Source organism: Mercenaria mercenaria, chromosome 15 (genome assembly GCF_021730395.1).
Source record: "Mercenaria mercenaria strain notata chromosome 15, MADL_Memer_1, whole genome shotgun sequence".
Lineage (NCBI taxonomy): Eukaryota > Metazoa > Mollusca > Bivalvia > Venerida > Veneridae > Mercenaria > Mercenaria mercenaria.
Window position 1 is genome coordinate 61,415,839 of NC_069375.1, and position 8,631 is coordinate 61,424,469.

The following is an 8,631-nucleotide window of genomic DNA, read 5'->3' on the forward strand; positions in this document are numbered from 1 at the left end:
CGCAAGTTCATATCATGATAAAGACTCAAGCATGGTTTCATCAAGTTTTATCAAATACTTCCTGAGCTAGGCACGTCACGAACTTCGGACAGACACGACCAAATCTATATGGCCCCACCACTCATGGGGGAGGGGGGAGGCGGGGCACAAAAAAGTAAGAAATTGTCTGAGTGGATTCCCAGGCTACCGTCCTCCAACAGCTCATATTATCCGCCAAAATCAGTCAGCAACGTAAGTCTTGGACCATGCTCACAGATGGATAGACTTTGAATGTCACTTGACCATGACATATTACAAGAGCTGTCGTAAGAAAGCGCGCTCAACTTTTCTCAGTGCTTGACTCTGAATAAGAGCTTTGCCAGTAAAAAAATCCAAGTTAAAAAGGGGCATAACTCTGTCAAAGTTCAAATCATAGTTATGGGAATTGTGTCTCCTGGTGTAGACTTTGAAAGTAAATAAATATTTTGAGTTTTAAATCAAAAGCTTTAATAGTAACAGAGATATTTGACTTTATCAAAAAATTTACCAAAAAAATCTAAGTTAAAAAGGGACATAATTCTGTCAAAATTGAAATCAGAGTTATGGGGATTATTTCTCCTGGTGTAGACTTTGATGGTAAACAAGTATTTTAAGTTTCAAGTCAAAAGCTTTGAAAGTAACAGAGATATTTGACTTTATCAAAAATTTTAACAAAAAATTCTAAGTTAAAAAGGGGCATAATTCTGTCAAAATTCAATCAGAGTTATAGGGATTGTTTCTCCTTGTGTAGACTTCGATGGTAAACAAGTATTTTAAGTTTCAAGTCAAGAGCTTTGATGACAAGCAAATTTGATGAATTGGTATCCCCTGAAAGGGCTTGTGGTGAGGAATGGCAAAAATATATATCCGGCAAAAAGTTAAGAATGTTACCAAGAAGCAAATAATTTCATTAGTCAAAATCATTTTAACAGGAAATGAACGCTTTTTTTTTGGGGGGGGGGGGGGGGCAGCGGGGGTGACCAGAGGGTACAAAATTTTACATGTAGATATACAAATAAATGATGAAAAAAATGAGTGGGGCCATGGGGGATGTGATGCATGATCGGGGTGGTGGGCAAGACTGAGTGGAGTGAGGTGGGGGAACAGTACAACTCTGCATACTGATAAATACTCATGGAAGGTTTGAAAAGAAATAATAATTAAAAGGAATGATTTTTTTTTGGTGGGGGAGGGGGTGTGACCAAGGCAAGATGGTGACCAGGTGTGGGTACAAAACTTCACATGTTTAAAATAAATTTCATGGAAAAGAATGAAAGAAGCTTAATGAAATTTTACCAATTGGTTGGTGTGTTATGTACAAATCTGTAGACTTTTAAACAATTAACGGGCAATAACTCTAAGGAAAATTGACCAATTGAAAAAATAAAATAATCATCGAAATATGTTGGTTCATACTTATTTCAAGTTTCATGGAATTCTACCAGCTTATTACTAAGAAATGGCTACAGACATGGATTTTTCATTAAATCAAGGGCAACTAGAAATTGCTTTTGTAAAAAAGCCAATGTCTCCCCCAATGCAAAGTCCTGTAGGCAAGAAGTCAATAGGGGTCAGGAGCGAAAGTCAAAGAGACACTGATGGTTGGCTGCAATAGGGATCATCTGCTTGGCATGTCCAGTCATCCCGCTAAGTTTCAACACTCTTGGCCTAGTGGTTCTCAAGTCACTGTTCAGGCCCCTGTGACCTTGACCTTTGATCAAGTGATCCCAAAATAAATAGGGGTCATATACTCTGCATGTCCAATCATCCTATTAAGTTTCAACATTCTAGGTCAAGTGGTTCTCAAGTTATTTTCCGGAAATGATTTTACATGACCAGGCCCCTGTGACCTTGACCTTTAATAGACCCAAAAATCAATAGGGCTCATCTACTCTGCATGTTTAATCATCCTATGAAATTTCAACATTCTGGGCCAAGTGGTTCTCAAGTTATTGATCGGAAATTGTTTTCCATGTTCAGGCTCCTGTGACCTTGACCTTTAACAGAGTGACCCCAAAATTGATAGGGGTCATCTTCTCTGCATGTTCTATTATCCTATGAAGTTTCAACATTCTGGATCAAGAGGTTCTCAAGTTATTTATCGGAAATGCTTATCAATTTTCAGGCCCCTGTGACCTTGACCTTTAATGGAGTGACCCCAAAAACAATAGAGGTCATTTACTCTTCATGAGCAATCATCCTATGAAGTTTTAACACTCTGGGTCGAGAGATTCTCAAGTTATTGATTGGAAACGGTTTTTCGATATTCAGGCCCCTGTGACCTTGACCTTTAACAGAGTGTCCCCAAAATCAATAGGGGTCATCTACTCTGCATGACCAATCATCCTATGAAGTTTCAATATTCTTGGTCAAGTGGTACTTAAGTTACTGAACGGAAATTGTTATCAATGTTCAGGCACATGTGACCTTGACCTTTAACGGAGTGACCCCAAAAACAACAGGGGTCATTTTCTCTGTATGAACAATCACCCTATGAAGTTTCAACATTCTGGGTCGATAGGGTCTCAAGTTATTGATCAGAAACGGTTTTCGATGTTCAGACACCTGTGACTTTGACCTTTAACAGTGACCCCAAAATCAATGGGGTCATCTACTCTGCATGACCAATCATCCTGTGCAGTTTCAACATTCTACGTCAAGTTGTTCTCAAGTTACTAACCGGAAATGGCTTTCAATGTTCAGGCCCCTGTGACCTTGACCTTTAACAGAGTGACCCTAAAATCAATAGGGGTCATCTTCTCTGCATGACCAATCATCCTATGAAGATTCAACATTCTTGGTCAAGTGGTACATAAGTTATTGATCAGAAATGGTTTTCAATATTCAGGCCCCTGTGACCTTGACCTTTGATGGAGTGACCCCAAAAACAATAGGGGACATCTACTTTACATGTTCAATCATTCTTTGAAGTTTCAACATTCTGGGTGAAGTGGTTCTATAATTATTGATAGAAAATGTTTTTCAATTTTCAGGCCCCTGTGACCTTGACCTTTGACTGAGTGACCCCAAAAACAATAGAGGTCATCTACTCCAGCAGCCCTACAACCCTATGAAGTTTGAAGGTTCTAGATCAAATGGTTCTCCAGTTATTGACCAGAAATGAAGTGTGACGGATGGACAGGGCAAAAACAATAATGTCTCCCCCAGAGGGGGTTAGACATAATAACTCTTACTGAAATTGACCAATCAAAAAAAACACAAGAGGACCATAATGGTCCTGAATCGCTCACCTATCCCCACATGACCCAGTGTTGAACTGAGTATGACGTCGTTATTTCTATTATTTGACATAGTGACCTAGTTTTTGAGCACATGTGACCTAGATATCATCAAGATAAAAAATTCTGACCAATTTTCATGAAGATCCATTGAAAAATATGGCCTCTAGAGAGGTCACAAGGTTTTTCTATTATTTGACCTAATGACCTAGTTTTTGAAGGCACGTGACCCACTTTTAAACTTGACATAGATATCATCAAGGTGAACATTCTCACCAATTTTCATGAAGATCTCATGAAAAATATGGCCTCTAGAGAGGTCACAAGATTTTTCTATTTTTCAACCTACTGACCTAGTTTTTGACCGCACATGACCCAGTTACGAATCTGACCTAGATATCATCAAGCTGAACATTCTCACCAATTTTCATGAAGATCCGTTGAGAAATATGGCCTCTAGAGAGGTCACAAGGTTTTTTCTATTTTTAGACCTACTGACCTAGTTTTTGACCCCACATGACCCAATTTCGAACTTGACTTAGATATCATCAAGGTGAACATTCTGACCAATATTCATGAAGGTCTCATGAAAAATATGGCCTCTAGAGAGGTCACAAGGTTTTTCTATTTTTAGATCTACTGACCTAGTTTTTAACCCCACGTGACCCAGTTTCGAACTTGACCTAGATATCTTCAAGGTAAACACTCTGACATATTTTCATGAAGATCCATTGAAAAATATGGCCTCTAGAGAGGTCACAAGGTTTTCCTATTTTTAGACCTACTGACCTAGTTTTTGACCGCACATGACCCATTTTCGAACTTGACCTAGATATCATCAAGGTGAACATTCTGTCCAATTTTCATGAAGATCCATTGAGAAATATGGCCTCTAGAGAGGTCACAAGGTTTTTCTATTTTTAGATCTACTGACCTAGTTTTTGACCCCACATGACCCAGTTTCGAACTTGACCTAGATATCATCAAGGTGAACATTCTGACCAATATTCATGAAGATCTCATGAAAAATATGGCCTCTAGAGAGGTCACAAGGTTTTTCTATTTTTAGATCTACTGACCTAGTTTTTAACCCCACGTGACCCAGTTTCGAACTTGACCTAGATATCATCAAGGTGAACATTCTGACCAATTTTCATGAAGATCCATTGAGAAATATGGCCTCTAGAGAGGTCATAAGGTTTTTCTATTTTTAGACCTAATGACCTAGTTTTTGACCCTACGTGACCCAGTTTCGAACTTGACCTAGATATCATCAAGGTAAACATTCTGACCAATATTCATGAAGATCTCATGAAAAATATGGTCTCTAGAGAGGTCACAAGGTTTTTCTATTTTTAGACCTACTGACCTAGTTTTTGAATCCACGTGACCCAGTTTCGAACTTGACCTAGAAATCATCAAGGTGAACATTCTGACCAATTTTCATGAAGATCTTATGAAATATATGGCCTCTAGAGAGGTCACAAGGTTTTTCTATTTTTAGACCTACTGACCTAGTTTTTGAAGGCACGTGACCCAGTTTCGAACTTGACCTAGATATCATCAAGATGAACATTCTGACCAACTTTCATAAAGATCCCATGAAAAATGTGACCTCTAGAGTGGTCACAAGCAAAAGTTTACGGACGCACGGACGGACGACGGACACCGCGCGATCACAAAAGCTCACCTTGTCACTTTGTGACAGGTGAGCTAAAAAAAGATGAGCATCATCGCAGTATGTTGGTGCATGTTTATTTCAAGTTTTATGAAATTCTACCCTACAGTTACTGTGAAATGGCTGTGGACGGTCATTTTTTATTAAATCAAGGGCAATAACTCCAAGGGGAATTGACCAGTTCAAAAAAAAATTGACGGGCATCATCGCAGTATGTTGATTCACGTTTATTTTTGAAGTTTCATGAAACTCTACCTGCTAGTTACTGAGAAATGGCTGCTGAAAGACAGCTAAATCCCCCGCCACTGTTATGGATAGTGAAAGGGTAAACCTTTGACCTTTAGCTGTGACCTTGACCTTGAACTGATATTGCTGACTTATGAATTTTGCACAACGTCTTGATGAGGTGATCATTTGACCCAAGTTTCATGAAAATCCCTCAAGGGGTTTAGGAGATATAGAGCTCAAACCTTTGACCTTGAGTTGACATGGTTGACTCATGAGCTCTTGATGAGATGATCATTTGACCCAAGTTTGATGAAAATCCTTCATGGGGTTTAGGAGAGAGTGGACACAAAATGGAAGGCTCAAACCTTTGACCCTAAGCTGTGACCTTGACCTTGAGCCAGCATGGCTGACTCGTAAGTTCTGCAAATCAATTTGATAAGGTGATCATTTGACCCAAGTTTTATAAAATTCCTTGAAGGGGGTTTAGGAGATATAGAGCAGACACGAAATGGAAGACAAAAACATTTGACCTTGAGTTCTGACCTTGACCTTGAGCCGGCATGGCTGACTCGTGAGTTTTGCACATCGCCTTGATGAGGTGATAATTTGATCCAAGTTTGATGAAAATCCTTCTAGGGGTTTAGGAGATATAGAGCAGACATTAAATGGAAGGCTCAAACCTTTGACCTTGAGCTGGCATGGCTGACTCATGGGTTCTGTACATCGTCTTGATGAGGTGGTCATTTGACCCAAGTTTTATGAAAATCCTTCTAGGGGTTTAGGAGATATAGAGCAGACACAAAATGGAAGGCTCAAACCTTTGACCTTGAGTTGTGACCTTGACCTTGAGCTGGCATGGCTGACTCATGGGTTCTGCACATCGACTGAGGTGATCATTTGACAAGTTTGATGAAAATCCTTCAAGGGGTTTAGGAGATATAGAACGGACACAAAATGGAAGGCTCAAACCTGACCTTGAGTTTTGACCTTGACCTTAAGCCGGCATGACTGACTCATGGGTTCTGCACATCGTCTTAATGAGGTGATCATTTGACCCATGTTTCATGAAAATCCTTCAAGGGGTTTAGGAGATATGGAGCGGACACGAAAGTGTTACGGACAGACAGACGGAAGGACGGACAGACAGAGACCATTCCTATAACCCCCCACCAATTGTGGCGGGGGATTAAAAAACTTTAACCAAAAATTCTAAGCTTAAAAGAGGCATAATTCTGTCAAAATTCAAACCAGATTGTTTCTCCTGGTGTACACTTTGATAGTAAATAACTATTTTAAGTTTCAAGTAAATAGCTTTGATAGTAACAGAGATATTTGACTTTATCAAAAACTTTAACCAACGGCGGCGCCAACACCAGGGCGACTACAATTATTATAGCTCTACTTTTTCTACTCTATCTGAACTTTATTAAATGGCAAACATATAGCAGTTTTCTGTTTCTGATGGCACAAAGTTTACAGTGACTTTTGATAGATCACAGTCACAGAAGTCTGTAACAGTATATTTGAAACTATTTTAAGAAATTTTATATTGCAGTTACAATTATTAGGTTGTGTAATTGTTCCACCATGCAGAATAAAGGGAGTTACAATACAACATTTTTTTTTTTATCAGACCAAAGGCTGACTCAACATTTCAATTTGCTTTGACCTATAGCACAGTTTTTTTCCTTTAGAAAGTCCTTAAACCAGCTTTTGTAGCATTTCTCTGTCTTAATCTTGCATAAACTTCTTCCTAGGAACAGAATATTCTAGCAAGACACGCGTGACTCGAGAGTCCAATATAGCTCTCCCTATATTTGTATATGGGGGGAACCTACCTGAACAAAGAAACTAAAGCAAATTCTCTTACACAATTTATTACAGCTTTAACATCGACATTATTTCATAGAGAAAATTAGTTTGTTTTAGTACAAAATGTTCTGTATCACAATAAACTTGTTTTCTATGCTTTTCAGCATTTTCCTTTCTCAAATACATCTTTTACTTTCATCAAAACTCAAGACATAAGTGCTGCCTGATGATTTTCAATAACTTGCGGTTCACACTTACTGAGAACAAGACAAGTTGCAACGGATTTACATCAATTTATGACAAATAAAATTTTCTAAAGGTTAGCAATATTCATTGCCATCCCTACAAATATGTCATTTTTTATTATAACAGAAAATGCCCCTAAAAACACAACTTATGTTAATCACAACTGACCCCTGGTAACAGCCAGACTACAGGGATATAACCAACTGTTTTTATTTCAATAAATGACTGAAAATGAAAACGTATCACCACTGAGTGAAAAAAAATCACATTTTAAATGCAAGTGTTACAGCTTAAATATACCTGAGGACTATACCTTAAATTCTAAATCAGCGATCTGTCACATTTTAACCATATCAACTGCGAGATGCAAGGTGATAACCAGTAAAGCAGGCACATCTTACAGGTCTGGATAATTTCAAGGTCTGAGAACATTTTTGGGGTCCAAGACCATATGTTTGGACCATATGTCAGACAATTTACAAAAACACTTTTCAAACTGGTAGTGAATGGTCTCCATTGATAGAAAATGTAATGTTTTGGTGGCTTGTCAGTAACTGTTAAATCTTAAATGAGCTTCGCCATGAGAAAACCAACATAGTGCATTTGCGACCAGCATGGATCCTCACCAGAATGCGCAGATGCAAAGGCTGGTCTGGATCCATGCTGGTTGCAAATGCACTATGTTGGTTTTCTCACGGCACAGCTCAAATCATAAATGTTTTAATATAATCATAATACTACCACAATTGGAAAAACGTTTTCAAATAATGAAAATGTCTGTCATGTTTGTCAAATGTCAGGCAATTGTTAAAGCAATTTGTCAGCACCTGTTTTAACATATAGAAATAGGAAAACGTATTCCCCTATCAGAGAATATACTTTTGACTCCTTTTCGGGTGTACAAATTCCCCAACCACCCTGAAAATCATTCATTTTGTAAATCTATTATTAACTCTAGAAGCCAAATAGTAACATTTTATTTAGGTCAAACTTAATAAAGTACGAAACAGAAATTAGTTAATTCATTAATATTTTGCCAAGATTTTGTTGTAGTTACCGTTTGACATTTTCTGAATACCATTACAATTCTTTAGTAGAAGAATCGGGTCTAATTAGCTAAATTATGGAAAACTAGAGACACAATAGAATGGGAACAGGAATAACAGTAACCTCTCATGAACATATATTAAAGATTTTGCATTTTCAGTGTATTAAAAAAAATTACAGATGATAGGTACTAGCCCTACAGAGGTTGTTATTTCATAGTTGCACACCTACAATATGTGTAGTATATAGAGTTTATTTTAACATTTATTTTAAAATGTCTGTGGAGTCCAAATTCAGAACACTTCAACTTCAACCAAATTCAGATGAAGTTCACTTTCTTACAACACAGAAAAAATTTGTAAA